Source organism: Saimiri boliviensis, chromosome 10 (genome assembly GCF_048565385.1).
Source record: "Saimiri boliviensis isolate mSaiBol1 chromosome 10, mSaiBol1.pri, whole genome shotgun sequence".
Lineage (NCBI taxonomy): Eukaryota > Metazoa > Chordata > Mammalia > Primates > Cebidae > Saimiri > Saimiri boliviensis.
Genome location: NC_133458.1, coordinates 36322481 through 36347293, shown reverse-complemented (window position 1 = coordinate 36347293; position 24813 = coordinate 36322481). Strand labels below are relative to the sequence as shown.

The window sequence follows — 24813 nt, the reverse complement described above, 5'->3', positions numbered from 1 at the left end:
TTAACAGTCTATTCTTTATATTTTCAGCGTATAAATGGATTGGTAAAGCTCCTTCCTTTTAGGGAAGGCATAATAATTGTAAAATGTTAAGACATTCTAAATGGATCTTAGTAGAACCAAGTAAATAGGACTTAATAAACAGAGTTGCTCAGCTTACATTTTTCTGAGAGGAAAAAAAATGGTAACAGTCTAGCCTAATTATTTCACTTTGAAAACTGAAGTCCAAGCAGTAATGAATTGTTCAAGAGTAAAATTCTGTACAGAGTACAAATAAATATCTTGATTTTTCTTTAATGTCCTTCTCCAAGTTCACCCAAGTTATCACACAAGCAGGAGTATAGAGCTTAAACTTATTTGGCTTTTGAAGTAACCATATGAATTTTTTAACTGGCTAGACTATTATAAACAATGAAATTTTGATAAATTGGTAGACTCAGAAGAAAAAATAATGAATGGTGAAATATTGTTTCTACCATTTTTTGACTTGGTGCCCTGGATATTAATAAAAAAATAACAAAGCTATTTAACTACATATCCCAGCTAGCAGGCTTCTCCACAGGTAAGGAGACACAAAAAGATAACCCACTAGAAAGCTGTCTACAATTGCTGTCTCCAACTTTAAAAGGACAAAAAAGTTTAATGATTTCTCAGACCCTGAGCTTCTCAAGTTATAGAATACAAAAACAGTAACTGCCTGAGGCAATGTCATCTCACTGGTGGCTTCCATGAATTGTGAAGTCTGTGCCAGTGATAAGAGGCTGGGAGAAAACTTTCAGATCTTAACCTGTGCTGACTCTTATGAGTCATGCTTTTTTCCATAGCAACCAACCAGATACATTTTTAAACATTAAATTCACATGCTCTATACATGTAATAGCAAGAACAGTAATAATAAAGGCTGGAGGGAGGGTGCACATTCATTCCTAATGGAATCTGTTTCAAAACATGAGTCTACTGCCTATAAAGATAAAGATATGCTAATTACATATAAAGCTTTCTGCAGGACCATAGTCTTCTTGAACTCAGAGGGGTTGAGGGATAAAAGATTACATATTGGGAACAGTGTATACTACTCGGGGGTAAGGGATCCACTAAAATCTCACAAATCACCAGGAAAGAACTTTTCCATGTAACAAAAAAAAACCACCTGTACACCAAAAACCCTAAAAAGTAATAAAATAAAAAGTCATTGGTAATACTGCGTTTGGGTTTACACATTTTTTCAGCTTATTCTTCCATCCAGACCAGGGTATCATTTTTCAGAATCATATAGAATTTCCCGGACTTCATTTTCTAGGTCAATCTGAGAGCCAAATAAAAACGTGAAATATGTGCTAATCCTTACAATGTGTATTTTCTGCTAGTTGATAGTTATTTTTTTTTATTTTCAATTATCATTCCTCAGAGAGTGTTAAATAAGATACTGGAAACCTCCCAAAGATGGAGAAGGGTGAGTTTCAGCCTGTTACAAGCCCATGGGTTTGTTGCTAACTAGACCCCCATCCCTGCTGCTGTCCAAGCCACCACCAGCCTCCCCAAGAGTCTGATTTATCACTCTCAATGAAATCAGAAATTCACTGTGAAACCATGCCCTTCCTCCTTGCAGCTTCCTGGGATCTGACTTTCAAAAATGGATGCATATAGAACATTGGTGTTACTGCCTCTGGAAAGATTGCCAGTCCTTGATCTAAAGTAGAATTATGTATTTGTTTACATTTAATAGCTGTCTTCCAACTATGTAAATGTTCTCTTTCCAACTTCTTTGTATGTTTGTGTATGTAAGTATGTTCATTTTTAATGAGATAAGATTAGTGTTCTTTTGAATTTGTTTAGCAAGTATGCTAGCCATAAAATTCTCCACAAAAGCTATAGATCAGTGGTCCCCAACCTATTTGTCACCAGGGCCCAGTTTTGTGGAAGACAACTTTTCCACTAGTTAGATTTTTATTAGGCGCGTACAGTCTAGATCCCTTGCATGTGCAATTCACAATAGGGTTTGCCATCCTGTGAGAATCTAATGCTGCTGCTGACTGGATAATCTGATTTGACAGGAGGGGGAGCTCAGGCACTAATGCTCATATGCCTGCTGCTTACCTCATGCTATGTAGCCTGGTTCCTAACAGGCCACAGACTGATACCAATCTATGGCCCAGGAACTGGGGACCCTTGCCATAGATGATCTACCTGAGATCTGGATACAGGAGCCACTCAATAAATATTTGTCACATTAAATAAGCATGGCAACTCACCATACAACAGCAACCAGCTCGCTTCCTAGGCAACCAGGCAATTCAATCATAAATGGTCTCCAGCCTCCTCTTTTCACTGCTCTCATACATAGGAGACTCCTCTCTATACCAGATCTTACCAACATTCTACGGCATTTTAACATCCACATCTGTGACCCATTCACCACTTAAAACTAGTTGTCATCTTTTATTCCAATGACGATTTATTCAACTTCTCTGTAGATATTTGCTGATATCACCTCAACTTGGGACTTATTATCACTTGAAAATATAGCCTTCTCTTAAATTCCCACGTTATCAATTTCTGATCAAAACCATCTTTCCCTCCTGCCTTGACTTCATTACTTCCTCCAGTTTCCTGACTCAAAGTTTATTACAAAATTTTCATTCTGTCAAAGCTTCATTTCACTTCTACACAGCTTATATCTAATGCTACACCCTTTCAACCACTGCTTTGCCAGTTTTTTCTGCCCCTTGATCTATTTCCCCAATTATAACCCTTAAACCTGCCTTATTCTACATGTGCCTTCTTTACTCAGTTCCACTGAAAGTAGGTAGAAGAAACAATCACACAGTAATCTCTCATGATTTAGTTGATTCTTATTCCTCAAAACATGCCTGCTAAAACCTCCTCAGCTTATTCTCACCCCTTTTTAGGAAATTTATCTTCGTCTAAGCCTCTCATGATCTTCCTATCTTCAAAGAGCAATCTTTATTTTCTTCAAAGCTTATCCTCATCTTTTCTTTTATTTTCATCTCCTTCTGCTTCCTCAGGACCTTCCTTAATGGATTATCTCCTAGTTCTACAGTATGTTAAGCCTACGTTCAGTGATCCTTTCACTATAATGTAGACATATGCTCATTTTAGAAAATCTTTGAGTCCTGTTACTCCTTCCTTTTCTTTGTGACATAGAAAAAAATCATAAAGGAAAAGTTCACTCTCATATAAAGAAAAATTTTTCACTTCCTACAATTCATTCACTCAAACTCGAAATTCTATTCCAAAAACCATTCTCACTACAATTGTCAATATACCCTTTGATGTTGTATCCAATGGCTACATTTCAGACATGTTGGTGATATTTTCAGAGTAATGAAAGCTACTGACCACTCCTACCTGTTAAAAAGTCTCTGTTGGCTTTTATAACACAATTTTCTCCAAAGTAACCTACTGCTCTGGCCCCTCTGAAGTAGATAGCCCTGTTAACTCCTTTCTCTGCATCTATAATAACATTTCACTGGTTTCTTCTCAGCCAAAAGTTCACCCTGGTTTTCACATTCGCTTTGGGTATACCATCTGTTGCCGTTATGCTTTTAAATTACCAACTACAGTCAATGAGCCAGATCTATTAGCAGATCAGATCTGTGATAGGCTGACTTGTGTCTCCCTAAAAATTCATATGCTGAAACCCTAACCCCCAGTATTTTAAAATATGACTGTATTTGGAGATAGGGACTTTAAAGAGGTGATTAATTAGGTAAAATAAGACCATGAGGGAGGATCCTCATCCCATTTGACTGGTGTCCTTATACAAAACGAAGACACAACATACCAGAATCTCTGGGACACATTAAAAGCAGTCTCTAGAGGAAAATATATAGCAATGAGTGCCCACATGAGAAGAAAGGAGAGATCTAAAATTGACACCCTATCATCAAAATCGAAAGAGCTAGAGGAGCAAGATCAAAAAAACTCAAAACCTAGCAGAAGACAGGAAATAACTAAGATCAGAGCAGAACTGAAGGAAATAGAGACACAAAAAACTCTTCAAAAAATCAATAAATCCAGGAGCTGGTTTTTTGAAAAGATCAACAAAATAGACCACTAGCCAGATTAATAAAAAAGAAAAGAGAGAATAACCAAATTGATGCAATAAAAAACGATAAAGGGGAGATCACCACAGATTCCACAGAAATCCAAACCATCATCAGAGATTATTACAAACAACTCTATGCACATAAACCAGTAAACCTGGAAGAAATGGATAAATTCCTGGACACCTGCATCCTCCCAAGCCTAAACCTGGAAGAAGCCGAAACCCTGAATAGACCAATAACATGGTCTGAAGTCGAGGCAGCAATAAAGAGCCTACCACCCAAAAAAAGCCCAGGTCCAGATGGGTCCACAGCTGAATTCCAGAAGAATACCAGACATACAAAGAGGAGCTGATACCATTCCTTCTGAAACTATTCCAGACAATCCAAAAAGAGGGAATTCTTCCCAAATCATTTTACAAGACCAACATCATCCTGATACCAAAACCTGGCAGAGACTCAACAAGAAAAGAAAATTTCAGGCCAATATCCATGATGAACATAGATGCAAAAATCTTCAATAAAATACTGGCAAACCGATTGCAACAGCATATCAAAAAGCTCATCCACCATGATCAAGTAGGATTCATCCCGGGGATGCAAGGCTGGTTCAACATACGCAAGTCAATAAACGTAATTTACCACATAAACAGAACCAAAGACAAAAACCACATGATTATCTCAATTGATGCAGAGAAGCCTTTTGACAAAATTCAACAACCCTTTATGCTAAAAACCCTCAATAAACTAGGTATTGATGGAACGTATCTCAAAACAATAAAAGCTATTTATGACAAACCAACAGCCAATATCATACTGAATGGGCAAAAACTGGAAGCATTCCCTTTGAAATCTGGCACTAGACAAGGATGCCCTCTCTCACCACTCCTATTCAATATAGTACTGGAAGTTCTAGCCAGAGCAATCAGGCAAGAAAAAGAAATAAAGGGTATCCAAATTGGAAAGGAGGAAATCAGATTGTCTCTATTTGCAGATGACATGATTGTATATCTGGAAGACCCCATCATCTCAGCCCAAAATCTCCTGAAACTGATAAACAACTTCAGCAAAGTCTCAGGATACAAAATCAACGTGCAAAAATCACAAGCATTCCTATACACCAGTAATAGACTTAAAGAGAGCCAAATCAGGAACGAACTGCCATTCACAATTGCTACAAAGAGAATAAAATACCTAGGAATACAACTGACAAGGAACGTAAAGGACCTCTTCAAGGAGAACTACAAGCCATTGCTCAACGAAATAAGAGAGGATACAAACAGATGGAGAAACATTCTATGTTCATGGTTAGGAAGAATCAACATCGTGAAAATGGCCGTACTGCCCAAAGTAATTTACAGATTCAACGCTATTCCCATCAAGCTACCAATGACCTTCTTCACAGAACTGGAAAAAAACACCTTAAACTTCCTATGGAACCAAAAGAGAGCCCGCATAGCCAAGTCAATTCTAAGCAAAAAGAACAAAGCAGGAGGCATCACACTACTGGACTTCAAACGATACTACAAGGCTACAGTAATCAAAACAGCATGGTACTGGTACCAAAACAGAGATATAGACCAATGGAACAGAACAGAGGCCTCACAGAAAATACAACATACCCACAACCATCTGATCTTTGACAAACCTGACAAAAACAAGCAATGGGGAAAGGACTCCCTGTTTAATAAATGGTGTTGGGAAAACTGGCTAGCCATGTGCAGAAAGCAGAAACAGGACCCCTTCCTGACACCTTACACCAAAATTAACTCCAGATGGATTAAAGACTTAAACATCAGACCTAACACCATAAAAACCCTAGAAGAAAATCTAGGCAAAACCATTCAGGACATAGGTGTAGGCAAGGACTTCATGACCAAAACGCCAAAAGCAATGGCAACAAAAGCCAAAATAAACAAATGGGACCTAATCAAACTCCACAGCTTCTGCATGGCAAAAGAAACAGTCAGTAGATTGAATCGGCAACCAACAGAATGGGAAAATATTTTTGCCGTCTACCCATCTGACAAGGGGCTGATATCCAGAATTTACAAAGAACTAAAGCAGATCTACAAGAAAAAAACAAACAAGCCCATTCAAAAATGGGTGAAGGATATGAACAGATACTTTACAAAAGAAGACATACAGGAGGCCAACAAACATATGAAAAAATCCTCATCATCACTGGTCATCAGAGAAATGCAAATCAAAACTACATTGAGATACCATCTCACACCAGTTAGAATGGCGATCATTAAAAAATCTGGGAACAACAGATGCTGGAGAGGATGTGGAGAAATAGGAACACTTTTACACTGTTGGTGGGAATGTAAATTAATTCAACCATTGTGGAAGACAGTGTGGCGATTCCTCAAGGACCTAAAAATAGAAATCCCATTTGACCCAGCAATCCCATTACTGGGTATATATCCAAAGGATTATAAATCATTCTACTACAAGGACACGTGCACACGAATGTTCATTGCAGCACTGTTTACAATAGCAAAGACCTGGAACCAACCCAAATGCCCAACGATGATAGACTGGATAGGGAAAATGTGGTACATATACACCATGGAATATTACGCAGCCATCAAAAACGATGAGTTCACGTCCTTTGTAGGGACATGGATGAACCTGGAAACCATCATTCTCAGCAAACTGACACAAGAGCAGAAAATCAAACACCATATATTCTCACTTATAGGTGAGTGTTGAACAATGAGAACACATGGACACAGGGAGGGGAGCACTACACACTGGGGTCCGTTGGGGGGAAATGTGGGAGGGACGGGGGGTGGGGAGGTGGGAAGAGATAGCATGGGGAGAAATGACAGATACAGGTGAGGGGACGGAAGACAGCAAAACACACTGCCATGTGTGTACCTATGCAACAATCTTGCATGTTCTTCACATGTACCCCAAAACCTAAAATGCAATAAAAAATAATAATAATAATAAAATTATTTTTGAGTGCCTAAAAAAAAAAAAAAGAAAAGAAAAGAAAATATGTGCCCTCCTTGGCAGTACATATGCTAAAAAGAAGGATACATAAAAGATTAGCACAGCCCCTGGGCAAGGAAGACACGCAAATCTCTGAAGTGTCTCATATTAAAAGAAAGAGAGAGAAGTTAGAAACTACTTGAAATCTGAACACACAGAGAGACAACAGAGGTTTGTGTGTGTGTGTGTGTGTCTGTGTGTGTGTGTGTGCACAAAGGAAAGACCATGTGAGAATACAGCGAGAAGGCAGCCATCTGCAAGCCAAGGAGAGAGCCTCTGAAGAAACCAAACTTGCCAACACCTGGATCTTGGATTCTCATCTCCAGATTTTTGAGAAATCAATTAGTGTTGTCTAAACCATCGAGTCTGTGGCATTTTGTTATGGCAACACTAGTAAACTAACATGTGATCCTTCTTTTTAGCTCCAGATACTTCAATATAGAAGGATTCTAGTTAACACAAATGTTTTGTAACTTCCCAAATCCTTGTTCGCAATTATATTCATTTTACTTCCCTCAAAATCTGCTTCTCTTCTTTTATTCCTATACTGATAGTAGGCATATAGCTAACCAGTTTTCCACACCAGAAATCTAGGAGTTATCACCAGCACATTCAGTTTCTTCAACTACCAATCTTATTTGTTTACCAAGTCATGTTCATGCTGCAAATCTAAAATCCGTCCTCCTTCTCCATATCATTATTTCACACTTAAATGTTTTATCAATCTCCTTGCTGGTTTCTCATCTTACTTCAGCTAGAATAAGCTTACCAAAATGAAAATCTCATTATGTCATTCCTTTGCTATAAATTTTTCAGTGGTTTTTCATAGCCTACAAAACAAATCCTAAGTCTTAAATATGGCATAAAATGTCCTCTATGACCTAGTGATGGTATCCACTATCATCTGCCTTTCCCAGTCTATAGTCCAGGCATCCTGAGTCATGTGGGGTTTTTGAAGGTTGAATAATGTTTCCTACATACCTTTTTCTAGCCTTCTTCCTTTCATTACCTGCCTTTTTTTTTTTTTTTTTTTTTTTTTCTTTTTTTGACAGGAGCCTCACTCTGTCACCCAGCCTGGAGTGCAGAGATGTGATTTCAGCTCACTACAACCTCTGCCTCTCAGGTTCAAGTGATTCTCCTGCCTCAGCCTCCTGAGTAGCTTGAACTGCAGACATGTACCACCATGCCTGGCTAATTTTTGTATTTTTAGTAGAGATGGGGTTTTACCATGTTGGTCAGACTGGTCTTGAACTCCTGACCTCAGGTGATCCACCCACCTTGGCCTCCCAAAGTGCTGGGATTACAGGTGTGAGCCATCATGCCCATCAATCTACCTACCTCTCATTCTTCTCCTATAAAAGTCAACACGAAAGACACTTGTGGAGAATCTTATTTAAAAGATATTTCACAGGCTAGCCTGACCTAGGCACTACTCCAGTAACAACCATGAGAGCTTTGTGTACATTAGTTCCCTATCACACTGGCATTGCAATAGACTCTTTACTTGTGAGTCTAAGGCACTGGATTTAAAGTCTTTGAAAAACCGTGTCTTCGTATCCTGAGGGTCTGGTGTGAATTCAGTAAATGTAAATTGGCAGAAGAATAAATGAATGAATGAATATATTAGTGCAGGTTTAGGCATGTCAAATTCTGTATAGAATTTCCTGAGGGTTGAGCCATTAGTAGACACAGCTGTATTCTGAGTCTGAGAATTTTCTAAGATAAATATTTTCCGATAAACACCCTAATCCCTCCAGTTATTAAATCTTCCCAACTCTTATTTTAAAAATACGACCACATCCTACAGGTAATTTATTGACATATATACTTAGTTCTTCAGTTTCACAAACATCTAACGTCATGGTCAAACACATGTGCCCATAAGGCCCAGGTCCTCAAACTTGGTATTGCTTTATATTACTTACATTCTACCAGGTGAATGTGTGTTGGACAGGAAGAGTTCTTCTTTTCTCAAAAAAATAAAATAATAAAGTATACCTTTGTAATACAATTGATTCAAAATAAATATTATCAAAGTGTGCATCACTTTAGAAAGCAATTATTTTGAATTTCACTAAAGTTTTATTATAATTACTATTTACTAAAATTTCATTTTATCCCAGTCTCCAAAAGAAGTTTTTTTAAAAAAACTTTTTTCTACCTACCTAAAGTTTTTGTTGAAAATATGAGTTTATTTTTCTATGTTTTTCTTACAAATCTCTCAAATCACTAAACTTTCTTATTTAGTAACTTAGAGTCACTACAAATTGTTCAAATCTGTTCATACTACTGCACGTTGCTAACTTCTTGGGTTTTTTACTTTATCATCCTTTATTGAATTTCTAATGCTTTTTGTTTGTTTTTAGAGACAAGGTCTTGCTCTGTCATTCAAGCTGAAGTGCGGTGACACAATCTCAGCTCACTGAAACCTCTGCCTCCTGGGTTCAAGTGATTCTCATGCCTCAGCCTCCCAAGTAGCTGGGATTACAGGCATGCACCACCATGAGTGGCTAATATTTATTTTATTTTATTTTTTTTATTTTTAGTAGAGACAGGGTTTTGTCATGTTGGCCAGGCTGTTCTCAAAATCCTAACCTCAAATCTGCTTGCCTTGGCCTCCCAAAATATTGGGATTACAGGCATGAGCCACCATGCCCTGCCAAGTTTCTACTGTTTCTTCATGGTGAATGCATGTTTATATAAAGCATATGCCCAAGTCTGTAGAATATGTATAAAAATGAGCTATAGAGAGACTTTCTATCTGCTATGAGCCATACCAATTTCTAACTCAGGTCTGTGTGCATGCAGCTAGAACTGTAGATATCAGGAATAAGATGACCTCTCAGGTTACTATGCTTGCATAAAATTTTGCTATTCCTCAATTATCTCATCTATCATAGTATTGTAATGAGTGATAAAGCTGTTGTCCCCTTGACTAGTTCACCAGTGAGTACAGTGTCTTCTTACTTCTCTTTCTTTCTTTTTTTTTTTTTTTTTTTTTTTTTTTTTGACAGAGCCTTCCTCTGTCACCCAGGCTGGAGTAAAGTAGTGTGACCTCAGCTCACTGCAAACTGTCTCTTGGGTTGAAGTGAGTCTCGTACCTCAGCCTCCCTCACACGCCACTACACCCAGCTAATTTTTGTGTTTTTAATAGAGACGGGGTTTCATCATGTTGGTCAGGCTTGTCTTGAACTTCTGACCTCAAGTGATCTGCTCACCTCTCCTCCCAAAGTGTTGAAATTACAGGCATGAGCCACTATGCCTGCCCTCTCTTTCTATTCTTAGCACCAGAAACAGCCTAGCATTTATAGATCTTCAATAAATGGTGGTTGTTTTAAATCGTTTTAGCCAGCTTCTTATTTCTTGTCAATGTGGCAAGAATTTTATTTAACTTTTTGGTAGGGTGGAATCTTTTTTTTAATGCTTCTCTTTAATTCTTGCAATTAAATGAGTGTTTCATCATGAACTGTAAACCCATTTTGGATGCATTTTACTTTGTTCAGTTGTAGTTTAGGTATCACTTAGTCCCACCATACTCTCCTCTGCATCACTGAGTTTATTGTGCCAACTTCAGTTCCTAGCTGTCTTTAAACAATATGGACTGTTAGTCTTTCTTGGTTGTCCATATAGTTTGGAAACATGTCTAGTATTTTCTTTCTCTGGCTCAAAACTATATTTATTCATTTTAGAATGTAGGAATTCTATGTTGGCCATAACTTCATATTTCTATTATTATAATCTGATTCATATTAAGATAGATGTATTTCAAGATATCAAAGATGACTGACAAAGTGATAAAAATCTTGATCAATGATTTACATTTCTCCTGGGAAATACTGTACGTCTGTTTGCCATGGTAACCAGGCTTGTTTTCTTACACAATTTCTTTCCCTTGAATCTCTGGCCTGTTTCAAAATGTAGTAACCAAAATGCTAACTAATACAACCATTTGATGATGCCAGATAGGAAAAAGAAAAAAGGCATCTGGGTAGCCACAATCTACATAAGAACTAAGAATGGTACTTTCTTTTAAAGGACTTACCTGAAGTGATCAAATTGGCTGTGTTGTTGAAGGACAGAAACCTGAGATCATAAAATCATAACTAATGAATTTGGGTCCTGATTAAATGAACAGTCATTAAATCCAACTGGCAATACCCACGTAAAAATCAAGCAAGTATATAATCACAGTAACTTGAAAGCTGCTATTCTTAATCTTGGGGACTCTATCAGTGATCAGCTCATCAGGACTTAAAAACAGAGAGTGATCATCACTAAGTCTTTGGAACTGAATAAAGGCAAGAATCACAAGTAAAGGACCTGTTACAATTTAGAGAGACAATGCAATAGAGATAGTGCTACCAAAAAGGTATCTGTGAACAAATTGGAAATACAAAGTATTTAATGACTCACATCAGAGGGTCTTTGAGTAGCCAGTCACCTTGGAATGAATTGATACTAGGGAAGAGTAAACCAATAAACCAAGAAACTGATGAGAACTAGAGAAGAGACATAAAATAAGGTGATGAACAGATGATTTGTGAGTCCCAAAGCTATATATAGCTAGTCTTTGTGAAATAGTTGAGGATAGAGGCGGGTCTGCTCTTAAGTTGAGTTTCTATGACCATTGGTGGTAAGAATCCAAATATATATAAAATACTCAATGCAATTTAACTTTTACTTTAAATTACAGAAATCTGAATATCCAGAAGATAGAACATAGGATCCCCTTCTCCTGCAGAATCAATAGCATAAATCAGGTGAAATCTGTCAATCTTTGAGACATCACCTCTGAACGATTACATGTGGTGTTAATACTTTCATTTTGGTTTCAAAATGCTGTTACTTCAAAGACTAGCTTTTGAAGGACAAGATTGCAATATAAATGACATATTTAATTCTTAAGTTGCTTAATATAGGCTTATGTTTTAAATGGAGATTCAAGCTTATTTTTAGGTCAGTAAGGATATGTATAGTAACTGTTATTTTAGGGTTCATGAAACTAATAAGTAGTCCACATACTTTAATCAATGTTGCATCTATATCCTATATTGGAAACAATAATCATTAATTTGTGGACCATTTTTTGGGACTGCCAATGGGATAGATGGCTTTTTTGAATTGAGACCAAGACTGATAATTCACTCCATTTATTGAAAATAATAAGCCTCATCAGAACAGAATACATGCACTGTGTTACATTTAAAATTCATAATGATTCTTGAATATAAACTCTGCGATGGTTAGAGGGATCTGACCTTAACAAGAATGTCACTTACATTTATAATAGCATCTAAATAAGCATTGTGAATTTCCCAACTTCCTTTATGCATTCAATTATATGGGACTCAGTATTGTAAAAGTATGTTTTTTAATCCAGGAAGCACTTCTACTATAGGTATGAATATATATATGTATATATATGTGAATATATGATTGTTAATTTGCATGAGAATAGAATATGAATATATATATGAATATATATAGGTATAAATATATATATAATATATATAGGTATACATATATAGGTATGAATATATATATACATATGTATATATATTCACGTATGAATATATACATATATATATTCATAAATGCAGGATTGTCTTCTTTTGCGATTCATTTCAAATCCCAAGTGTCTCATTTTGAGAGGAATCATGCCCGTTCCTCTTTCAGTCAAAGATTAAAGCATTTTAATTTTCTGAGGGAAGAAACCCTCAAAGCCACATAGAATTTTTAAATTATGCCCTAATACAAGCTGAATTCTCCAAAATGTATATATGTACATGTGTATATATATGTGTGTGTGTGTTTGTATATATACCTATGTGTTTGTACATATTCAGTTTATGTATCTATAGCACTTACACTACACACACACACACACACACACACACACATTCTCTCTCAGTGGAAGCCTATTGTGAATACAAAAATCCAGTTTCAGCTTGGGATGTGTGTATGTTTACATTCACAACATAAAAAGTTCTGAAGCTTGACTCAGTTGTACTTGACTTTAGTGTTGTAAGGTAACAGTACTTTCTAAAATATTGACATTGCTCTTAAACATTAAACTCTTTGAAAATACTAAATGTGGTACAGAATGTATACAGACAACATGATTAGACACCTACATTGCTTACATAAACAGTGAAGTTTCCATATTTGGATATACTTTCATTGTGTATATATTATTCCATCTGGTAGCCTACCCTGAGGCTTTATTTTATCATCCTACTTGTCCCATAAAGTTTCTTGAGATTTTTATTGAAAGAAACAATGAAAATGCTAATTGGTTATATTTTTCATCATAATCTTTTTTTTATACTGAAGGATCTCTCTCCTTTTTTGTTTCTGCTTCTATATGCTATTTCCAATGAGTTTTGTTGCCCCAAAGCTATCATTTTTAGGCTTCTAATATTGTTTTCTGTTCACAGGGCTTAATAACTACTTTTTAATGGTTTCTGTTTACCTCAGAGGCAGGCATTTTGGAGAATTCAGCTTATATTAGGGCAGAATTAAAAAATTCTATGTGGCTTTGGGGGCTTCTTTCCTCAGAAAATTAAAATGGTTTAATCTTTTGACTGAAAGAAGAATGGACATGATTCCTTTTAAAACGAGACACTTGGGTTTTGAAATGTATCACAAAAGAGGACAATCCTGCAAGTATTTAAATACACAGACAGCATATTTTATACACATGATGATTTTCGTTCTTTTAATTATTATTTCTTACCTGCTTTTAAAAAAATGGCTGCCTAACCAAGCACTGAGAGTTGTGGTTCTGTTGCTTCAATAGAAATAATCACGGAGTCCAAGTTGCACATTTTTTAAAAAAGCTTCTTTTCAACCTAAAATTTTCTCCATTTCTCTGTTCCCTTTAGTCATGAAAAGTCCATTTCATAACTGAATTAAATAATGCTAAATTTAGTACCCAAAAAAAGAGGTTCTTTAATTTATTCATTTGCTCCTTTAAACATGCATTGCTCTGTGCCCCTAATACCTGCATAGATTGACAGGAGGCACAAAGGGTCACCTTTTCACAGTGTGGTTAATGATAGAATAAGGTAAAGGAAAAAGTTGGCGACGGTTTAGACTTAAGTAGACATAGATAGGAGAATTAAAAGGGAAAGCTGCATTTAATTTTAGAGATGGTTAATTTGCATGAGAATAGTTGTCACCTACAAGACAATTTAAAGAAAAGCAGTCATTAACTGATATAAGAAACAATAGTCATCATCTACCACAAATGTTTACAGCCCAAACAAGGTACAAACAGGGAGGGCATTATGTCAGAATTTGGAATGGAAAATATATGATCCCCACCTTTTTACTGTATGACTGGGAAGACAGGATTAATTCCGGAAAGCATTCTCTTCATTTTCTCTCCACCTTCCCACTCCCCGGCCCTTTGTCAACATTTCTCTTCTGCACTCATCACTGTCTTCCTTGTTTTAGTTATTCTTATATACATATGTGATACTTGTGTTACCCGATTGCAAACCCCGTAAGGGCAACAACTGTTTCATCACCATATAAACAAAACCAGGCAGCATACCTTACAACAGAGGACACATAACAAATATTAGTGAATGAATAAATCAAGCCATAAAGCAGGATAACCTATGCTAATGCCACGTAAGTGGGATCTTTGATAAAATGTCATGTTAGAGAGACCTTCTCCAGCCACCTGGTCCATATTGTCTCTCTTACCCACCATCTCTTTAACCACTCACTCTCTTCTTTTGCAAAATTCTTATTGCTGCCTTTCATTATAGTAAATATTAACTTATTTTCAGCATAATCCAATAGTATATAAACTCTGTGGGAGAAGGTAATTTATTTTATCCACTGCCATAAAAATCCCTTCATTTTAGAGCACTGCCTGACACAAAGCTATACTCCATATCTGTTGATCAAAGAAATGAAGAATAAAAGTACAGGAAATAGTAATAATTTTTATTTTAGATTAGTTGATTTAAGCCATCCATATATATTTAATTAACACCCAAATACTAAATCAGAAGGAGTAGGTCTCTTATGTTAGAAATCCTGAGTGATGTGATCACAAAAGTTGGTTTAGGTATTGAACTATCAATAATATGCTTTAAGGTGAATTCCTACAATTCACATCCAAGGACTGTTTCATCATTTGAACAATTTATTCATATGTAGTGCATCTGAAGCTATATAAACAAGCAACCTCCTAAAGGAGACTTATTTCAAACTAGCATTTGGGTGGGATGTGTGGTCCCTAAAGTGTTGACATTCATTTCAGAGTGCTGGGCTGAGACCAGGATTCCAGGACCTCTGATGCTACTAAATAACAGATTTGTGAGTGTCTCCGCTTCCTTTTTACTGGCTAGAGGTATGGAGTATATAGGGGTGGCAGAGATGTACTCTAAAATGCTTTCCAGCTGCAGTGCTTACAGATTATATTTTTTTTAATTGCATTTTAGGTTTTGGGGTACATGTGATGAACATGCAAGATTGTTGCATAGGTACACACATGGCAGTGTGGTTTGCTGCCTTCCGTCCCCTCACCTGTATCTGTCATTTCTCCCCATGCTATCTCTTCCCACCTCCCCATCCCCCTCCCCTCCCCCATTTCCCCCCAACGGACCCCAGTGTGTAGTGCTCCCCTCCCTGTGTCCATGTGTTCTCATTGTTCAACACCCGCCTATGAGCAAGAATATACGGTGTTTGATTTTCTGCTCTTGTGTCAGTTTGCTGAGAATAATGGTTTCCAGGTTCATCCATGTCCCTACAAAGGACGTGAACTCAGATTCTATTATTGATAGTAAGGATGATTTTGAGAGAGGAATGGGGAAGGCAAGGGGAAGTCGCAGGATAATCACATTCCAACTAAACACATGTGCTCTGTAACCACAATTTTTTTTTTACCTGTGTCAACATCTGGTGTCATTTCTCATAGAAATACTTAAAAGGCAACAGTAACAGATAAGTTCTCTGTATATATAGTGATAATGAAGAAATATGTATCATGGTTTCAATAGAAAGTTAGTAAACTTACTTCTACTAAATTTTTATGTATACAAATAAGTTTTAGGCATTCTAATTTCTCTTCATCTTTTAAACATAACCATTCATATTTTCATTGTTGACTAACAAGAGCCTGCTTATCAGCAGAATACTAAGAAAAAAAAAAACAGTTGAAATATGTGAATGCTGGTTTTATATCAGAAATTGAGAATTATATTTAATACCATAAAAGGAAATGTCCATTACTAAATATCCATATGATATGGCCTTTTTTCATTTCCTAATGACATAATTAGGCTCATTAATCAGCTAATACTAACTGAAAGATACTTAAATGAAACTGCCAAAACCACAGTTAAACTCTAAGTAGATAATAGTGCAACAGGAAAGGTGCTGTTTAAAAGGAAATGATAAAATCCTATAAAATTTAATGAATATGAGTTTGCTTTAATTGTAGTTGATTTGTCTCAGTTTCAAAAACATGCTCTCAAAGGCTGAGAGATAAGTTATCATAACTTGAACTTACTCATTTGATCAAGCAATAGTAAACTTCCCTCATTTTCCTTTTTACAATTTAAGGAACATAATATAATTTCACAAGATTGTTATGTTTTCTTTAAGTGCAGCTTGTTTTCATTACATAAGTTACTTCTGTCAGGGATGTGTGGGGAAATTAAAGATACTATTATTAAATATAAGGGTATTAACATGCAATAAATTATGTTATCGGGATACTTTAAATAATAATCAGCAGTCTTTCAGCTACATTTGCTGTAATGTCACATTTCCTAATTGATAAAATACAGGGTAAATTAAAAGCCAGGACTAGTAATTGAAAAAGCACGTAAAATGTGTTAAGATTCTGTAACTGTGCTATTCTTTCTATATGACACCAATACACAGTCAAAAAGCACGGACTCCATGGAAGCAGCCAAAAATGACCAGTGTTCTCAAAAAATAGTATATAAACTGGTCCTATTATTCAGCCATTTTGGTGATTACTGAAAGACACTGCAGTCTTTCTGTACTGCAACATTATACAGAGAAAGCAGAAAAAAAAGGCTTCCAAAAATGAAGCAATGATGAGATTATCTGAATGAGAAACATGTTTCTATTATACGTTCATTAAGATGCGTTAGCTATATGTAACACAATTGCCAGTTAAAAGTCTTTTAAGAAACAGTTGTTTGTTGTCTCTCTTAACAAGAGCTCTGAGGTTAGGAAGTTTCATGGTTAATTCATCAGGTTAAGAATGCTTGTTTCACATTTCTGCTCTGCCATTATTTGGTTTGTTGGTGATATTCCTACTCAGGGTTTTAAAATGACTACAGCAGCTATAAGTATCACGTGTTCATAGAAAAACTTGCAAAGAATAATGAAAGGTCAGCCTTCCCAAGTGTCAGGGACTTCTAGAAGACTTCCCAACTATCCTATTGGCTAGAACATCTTTACTTGTCCATTCCTAAACCAATCATTGCCAAAGACTGGTGGGATTGGCATGGCTAACTTAGACAAGATATCGATGTATCTCATGAAACACTGGTTGAATATTCCTTTTTTATGAGCAAAGTTTTGTATCAAGCACCAAGCATCATGCCTGTCATCCTGTGCATTTTTGATGAATAAATGAAGAAATCCTTTGGGTTTTTTATTTGCTTTCTCTAATTGTGTCATTGCAAATGGAGATGGAGGAGGTACTCCAGTCTACTATGATCTTACTAGTTGGCATTTCTTAAGCAAGTCAGCAGGAGGATGCAATAATAATGATGAATACCCAAGAGACTCTGTCGTGTAGTGTTGAAAGTTGTCAGTAAAACTCAGAAGAGCTTTATCTTCTGCAAAAAGAGACCACAATAAGAGCACTAATTGGAAAGATGCTGGTAACATTTCTATAGTCTGTGCAAGAAATAGGCACTTAAAACCAATGAAAAAAGTTCTGTTTTTAAAGATTTTTAGCAAAAGGAATGTTTCAAGTATTTGAATAATATCATAACTGTCATTTCATGCATGTACAATTCTAATATATAAACATGATTAGGACATTCTGTGCCTAGAGAGAAAAGATGACTAAGAGGCCTGAAAATTTGAGGATAGCACTATAATCAATGGCCAGATCAAAATAGCATAGTTACAATAAAAGTAAGTTATAATCCAAAAAATAGAAAAATAAAGGATGAGAATCAGCGATAAAGTCTAAATGATCAAAAATGCAAAATCATATTTTTTTATTTAAAAGAAATGAGAAGTGGAAATAGCATTTCAGAGATCCATGGACTTGAAGTCTTAAGAGCTTACATTCAAGGCAAGTAATGGTAGGAAAGGCACAGTAAACAGAGATGGTTCCAGTGCTGCTTGTAGGAAATAGCCTTGTTCTTTTTCTTTTCTTGTTAATGATTGTCTGGCTTCTTACTTGAGCCATTGGGAAAATAGGGACCATTTCCAAATAGACCCTTTATTTAGTCAAACAGTTGTAATAAGAAAATGGAGTACTTCATCATCACCTGAAAGCAAAAGGATACTGCCGATTATAAGGAAAGCCTCTGTCATCACAGGGCCTAATTCTGCACTTGGGAATTAACTCTGTGTACACGCTAGTGTGGCCTTATTCCTGGGTTCTTCAGAAATGCAAGTTTACATTTGCTAAAATATGTTTTATGAAGTTAAAGTTAGCACATTGTATGTCAGTGCCTTAGGCCTCATGGCTTAATCTAGTATGTGTAATTAGAAGTTATTTTCAATGAAGCCAAGATTAATCCAAAGAAAAAAGTACAACATGTATTTCTGGAACATGATAACAGAATATGTAAATTTCCTCCTTGGTGTAGAAAATTGCTTTACATTTTTCAATCTGTTTCCACCAGTTTTCATCTGAAGAAGTGAGAGGATGTTGCAATAAAAGCAACTTTTGGCAACACAAACTCTGAGTAGACCTTAAGTGTCTCTAGGTAGTTACTTTGAGTAGTCTCTGGTAGACCTTGAGGTAGAACTTATGCTTAGAAACAGTTTACAGCAGGGCTCCCCCAGTTGTTCATGGGTCCATGGCCTGTTAGGAACAAAGGTGCACAGCCAGAGGAGAGCAGAGAGCAAGACAGAGAAGCTTTATCTGAATTTACAGCCATTCCTCATCACTTGCATTACTACCTGAGCTTTGCCTTCCATCCAATCAGCAGCAGCTTTAGATTCTCACTGGAGCACAAACCCTATTGTCAACTGCTCACATGAGGGATATGGATTGCATACTCTTTATGAGAATCTAATGCCTAATAATATGTCACTGTCTCCCATCAACCTCAGTTGGGACCACCTAGTTTCAGGAAAACAAACTCAGGGCTCCCACTGGTTCTACTTTATGGTGAGTTGTATAATTACGTCATTCTATATTACAATGTAATACCAATGAAAATAAAGTGCACAATAAATATAATGCATTTGAAGCATCGCCAAACCATCCTCCCACTCCTGGGCTGTGGAAAAATTGTCTTCCACAAAACTGGTCCTTGGTGCCAACAAGGTTGGGGACTGCGGGTTTATAACAAGGCTCAAAAGTAGCAATATAGATGAGTGCTGATAAAGTTAGAAATTCTTTACATGTCTAAAACAAGATTAGGAGAGAGAGAAAAATTCATTTTTCTACTCCAACAACTACCACCCTTCCAGGTTTCATTGTTATCAACTGGACAGTTACCTAACACTAAGATCACATAGGCTCTGAAGATTCTTCAGCATCATTAGAATTTTGAGGGCTAACATATACACCAGCACATGAGTCTGTTAAGGTACTGACAAACACTTCCCTCTTACCAGATTACACGTATAGGGATATCCATCCTACAATGGAAGCACAGCACTGTGGCACTAACTAGGAGGTTGATGTGTTGATATGAGATGCTGCAGTGTCAGATGGCAAAATTTGGTACTTTGAGATAAATGATTTCAGAGCTGAAGACAGGAAAATTCAAATTTGGGTGTAGCCAGCACTTGCTCTATGAGCTGTTTGTCACGGTGAAATCTGGTTTTCTTCAGAATGGCAGTGTCAACTCTGTATCTGCTATCACAAAAGCAGTTAAATTTCTACTCCACAGGTTTACTTGAATCCTGATAAAACATATTTTGTTCTACCAAAGGGAGAAAGCTCTCTAAAAATGAGGAGAGAAAAGTTCTCTAAAAATGAGGATGGGAGGCCGAGGCAGGTGGATCACAAGGTCAAGAGATCGAGACCATCCTGGTCAACATGGTGAAACCCCGTCTCTACTAAAAATACAAAAAATTAGCTGGGCGTGGTGGCGCGTGCCTGTAATCCCAGCTACTCAGGAGGCTGAGGCAGGAGAATTGCCTGAACCCAGGAGGCGGAGGTTGCGGTGAGCCGAGATCGTGCCATTGCACTCCAGCCTGGGTAACAAGAGCAAAACTCCATCTCAAAAAAAAAAAAAAAAAAAAAAAAAAAAATGAGGAACATTCTGACAAGGCAAATTATTTTAGGACTTTCTCCTAATATGAATAAGTAAAAAGCAATGCTATTCTGATGCTAAGGAACCTCTTTCTTCCTTAACCCCAGTGGGCAGAAGTTGTCCTGTGAAATCTGTTTCTGCCTTTATCTAAGTCCCTTGGAGGAAAGAGAAGCACAAATTCCTAGATCTCACAGAGCATATTCAAGTGACTGAAGATATTACCCTCCTCCCTACTCCCCAAACACATGCCTACAGTAAACAGAATGCAGTCATAAAAGTTTCTCACTGACAAAAACAGGCATTAATACCTGAGGGATATAACCAAAGGATCTTTAAATGGAATATGTTTGCATTTCTGGCACCCTACATAGGAATCTGGATTCTGAATTTAGATTGAATGGATATTTAGATTTTTTCCATATCTTGGCTATTATGAATAATGCTGAAATGAATATAGAAGTGTAGATATGTCTTAGAGATCCTGATTTCAGTTTTATATACACCTACCCAATAAGTGGGATTGCTGTATCATAATGGATTTCTAGTTTTAATTTTCTGAGAAACCTCCATGTTTTCCGTAGTTACTGCACCATTTTCCATTCCTGCAAACATACAATGGAATATTATAAAACCTTTAAAAAGATGGAAATCCTACCGTTAGCAGCAGCAAATCCATACAGGTCTACAGCAACCTTAGTTCTTACCTCCTCAGAAGAAAGAATCCAATGGAGAAGCATAAGACAGACAGATGGAGGTAAGTTTTAGAGCAGGAGTGGAAGTTTATTAAAAAGTATTAGAGCAGGAATAAGAGGAAATAAACTACATGTGGAAGAGATCAAATTGGGGGGACTTTAGGGATCCCAGTGCATGGTTTGACCTTTGACCTGGGGTCTCAGATGTGGGCATACCATATGCACAGTGACCTGCCAGCACTTGGGAGGGGCTGCAGGCGCAGTGTGTTTACTGGAGTGGTATGCATGCTCACCTGCGGCATTCTTCCCTTACCAGTTGATTGTTCCTAGAAAAAGGCCATATACCAGTTAAACTCTACCATTTTGCCTCTTAGTACGCATGCTTAAACCCACTTGCCCAGCTCCTGAGATCTTATGAGGAAACCACTGATCACCACTTTCATTTGTTTCTATCACTTGGGAGACTGCCTTTGCTAGGCACCTGCTGTGATCAACTTTTAGAGCGACAGCATACAACCACCTGACAATCACCTGATGGTCGTTTGACATTCCTGGTATGTGTGTGTTTGTGTTGGGGGGAGGTCCTCTCCTACCCTGCTCATATCTGCCTGACTACCTACTGTCATATGCCACAACATGGATGAACCTTGAAGTGAAATAGGCCAGACATAGAAGGACAAATACTACATGATTCCACATTCCTCCTCTCCCACCTAACCCCTGGCAACCACCGTGTTACCCTCTGCTTCTGTGAGTTTGACTGTATTAGTGTCCAGTGGCTGCCAGGGGTTAAATTGGAGGAAGAAATGGGAAGTTGATCTTCAGCAGGTATAAAGTTTCAGTTATGGTAGATTAGTAAATTCTAGAGATCTGCTGTATAACATAGGCAACAGGACTGTATTGTAGACTAAAAATTTTGTTGGGGGATAAATCTCATGTTAAATGTTATTAACGTCATTTTAAAAATTAAGTATCTGATGTAATGCATATGCTAATTAGCTTGATTTAGCCACTCTACAGTGCTTAAATATTTCAAAACAGTTGGAACAAACAGTGACTCATACCTGCAATTCCAGCACTTTGGGAGGCTGGAGTTGGGTGGGTTGCATGAGCCCAGGAGTCTGAGATCAGTCTGGGGAACATAGTGAGACCCCGCATCTAAAAAGAACAACAGAAAAAATAAAAGAAAAACATCATGTTGTACATGATAAATACATGCAATTTTTGTCAAAAATACTTTAAAAATGATAAACTATAATAAGCAATATTCTAATCAAAGTGTTTACATAATAATAAGGTTACATAAGTATATAATTCTTATAGTTAAGGAAACAAGGGTTAAGATTTACATTGTAAAACAGACCTTTCTTTCAAAAGTATCTCTTTTGTTATTGAAGTTCAGCTTCTGTACTCTTGATTGCATAATAAAAGTAGACAGGTAGACATGCAGTGTGGAGAGCATTCAGGGTCTAGTTTGGACTGTGAGACTAAATCCCCACTGGAACCTGGTGGACATATTCTTGAGTCTCAGATTCAGTCAAGCACATGGGCAAAAGTGGCTTTCTAAAAAGCGAAAGCTGCGAAACTAAAGCCACACTATGCACCGATATACTTATTACTAGTTTATATTTAATGTAAAAAATTGCAAATGACTTAAGTGTCCACTTTAGGGAAGGTTTATGTAAATTATGCTCTATACTAAGGGTTAAACTTTTTCTGTTAAGTACCATACAGTAAATATTTCACCACTCAGCTCTGCCATTGTAACACGCAAGCAATCAGAAAAGATGTGAGCAAATATGTCTGAGTTTCAATAAAATTTTATTTATAGACATGGAAATTTGGATTTCATGCCATTTTCCCATATCTGGATGTCATGCCATTTTCCATAGCAGCCATTTAAAAACCTAAGAATCATTCTTTGCTTTCAAGCTTTACAGAAACATGAGGAGAGCCAGCTTTACTCACGGTCTGACATTTGCCACTCTGCTCTACAGAGGGGAACTTCCCAGGCCCTGGAGACCCAACGTGGCACTAAGGATAATTTGTTGTCCTGATATCCTTGAAGCTTCTGAACAGTAAATTAAGCTGCCATGGATTTGTTAGTGTTGATCCCCTGTTCAGCACAGACTTATCTGATGGAGCACAGGGAAAACACTGACCATGTCTATCATCCTCAGTTTTTGTTTCAAGAGTCTTCCATTTTGATCTCATGGCATAATCCTCTAAGAAAAAGAATGTTACAAGAACAAGACTTAAGCCTGGTTGCAATGACAAAAATAGAAGTAACTGTACTGCTCTAAAAATATACTTTTGTCTATACTTCCCAGTGTTAAGAGTATCAAAAATGATCTCCTTTTATAAAAGTGCGAAAGAGGAAGGGAAGCCTCACCTCATGGATGCTAATAACTAGACTCTGAGAATGAAAAGGAAAAAAAAGATTTTTGGAGATAACGTAATTCTGATGGATTTGAAAATAGACTCCACATACTCAATTCTCCCTTCCAATTGGTGCCCCCTCTGCTTCACTGTTCTTCAGTTCTCTAGAGACCCTTGTCATGGTTATAATACACACAGAGTGTCACTGTAGTACAGGGTCTTATCTTAGGAGAAACAGGACTATGAGCAGAAAAATGCACAGTAGTGGGCCGAATGCAGATACTCACTTCCGATATTGCATTGCACTTTTACTTTCTGAACAAGAAAAATGCAACATAGTACACAAAATAAAAATATTCTACAAGCACAATACAGAATAAGAGGAAAGAGTGGCATTGTTTTCTTTTTGCCTCATCAATTTTGAATCTCAGTAAATTGTGCTACAATACAAATTTAATTTTTTTAAATGTTAATTCTTTAAATACATGTGTTGAAATAGATATTTAATTTTATCTTTAAAGTAAAATGTTTCCATTTCAATAATCTGATTTCATAGATTGCTTTCTTTTTGTTTATAAAGACTATGTTTACAGTCACCATTTACGTAATGTAAACCTAATATTTACTTGAAATACACATGACAAACCACTACTCATAAAATGTACCATGTAGGCAGCCCTTTATTTTATTCTTGGATAAATAACCTGGTTTAGTAATAATGATTTATATGATAATTTAGACATAAATCTTCACTATCCCTCTCTCTAAAACTACTTAGCTAGCATGCTTAAACATTTCAATAATATGCTTCTTTGTAGCATGGAATATGCGCAAGTCCAGTATCTTTCGCAGTCCCATTTTTTTCTCCTTCTAAAGAGAGGTCATATTACCTACTGAAGAGGAAACTGAAATGAAGGCAAGATCCTAAACAATGTTTGATTTAGGGAATATTCTCCATTCACGAATTCCCCAGAGAATCCTTCAGCTATGCCACAGGCTTCTCACTCCTCAGTATCAGTATTGGGGAGTTGAAACCCTTAGAGGGGATTTGCTAGTGCCTGTCTCTGAAATCCATTTAGCCAGCTGGAAATGAGTGTGTAGAAGTTCTAGTCAAATCAGCAATTCTGCTGGACTCTTTCTGATCTTTTCTTCTGTACTTTGTAAATAACAGCACAAACTTTCTTTGTGATTCTGGTATTTAAAAATTTTTTTTTCAATTATTAC

General features: G+C 36.8%; 1 protein-coding gene and 1 non-coding gene across 2 annotated transcripts in view; both read left to right on the top strand.

The window, feature by feature from the left end:
* The window catches only part of KCND2 (potassium voltage-gated channel subfamily D member 2), a 498286-nt gene that overhangs the window by 409049 nt on the left and 64424 nt on the right, over positions 1–24813 (top strand). The window lies entirely within an intron of this gene.
* Positions 7076–7180, top strand: LOC120365465 (U6 spliceosomal RNA). The gene has a single exon (XR_005580399.1). It is a non-coding gene; the product is annotated as a U6 spliceosomal RNA (small nuclear RNA).